Source organism: Calidris pugnax, unplaced genomic scaffold (genome assembly GCF_001431845.1).
Source record: "Calidris pugnax isolate Ruff unplaced genomic scaffold, ASM143184v1 scaffold28, whole genome shotgun sequence".
Lineage (NCBI taxonomy): Eukaryota > Metazoa > Chordata > Aves > Charadriiformes > Scolopacidae > Calidris > Calidris pugnax.
In genome coordinates, this window is record NW_015090842.1 from 15,552,614 (window position 1) to 15,553,142 (window position 529).

Below are 529 nucleotides of genomic sequence, written 5' to 3' on the forward strand. Positions count from 1 at the left end.
TGGCCACTGGCCACCCGCGGGCTCCCGCGGCCCCACTCCGCGGAGCGCGAAAACCTCGAAGACTGACTGACTTTCTTCTCTCCTGGTTCTTTACTACCCCCTATTACGCCACTTGATACCCTTGGGGGCACAGCGGGCCGGTTTTCAGGCCCTAAAAACCTTTCTCCGAACTTTTATTTGAGAAAAAAAAAAAAAATTGTATTGTAGGGTCGCGGATAGAAGTTGGTTTCCACACCTTTAGAGCGCGGGTGCCGATGGCGCTTCACTCACCCTGTGTGGATGCAGTCGGGAGGCTGTGACGAGGCGGGGAGGACAAGACGGAGGAGAATCAAGCTGTGAGGGGACCGGGGGTGCTGCCCGGAGCCCCCCCCTCCGTCCTGAGGCGAGGCGGGGGGAAGCGTAGCCGAGGGTTTTTCCCTCACCCACCACCATCACCTCATGGCGACCGCTCGAGGGGAAAGGCTGAGGCGATGGCGACCGTGAGGCGGGGTCGCGCGCCCCCTCAGAGTTGGAGGCGGGAGGGGGGGGG

General features: G+C 61.8%; 1 long non-coding RNA gene across 1 annotated transcript in view; it reads right to left on the reverse strand.

Moving 5' to 3' along the window:
• Positions 1-461, reverse strand: part of LOC106888158 — a 16,075-nt gene extending 15,614 nt beyond the window's left edge. Inside the window, exon 1 of the long non-coding RNA XR_001412050.1 lies at positions 271-461. This is a non-coding gene — a long non-coding RNA (uncharacterized LOC106888158). The remainder of the gene's footprint in view (positions 1-270) is intronic.
• Positions 462-529: the final 68 nt, after the last annotated feature.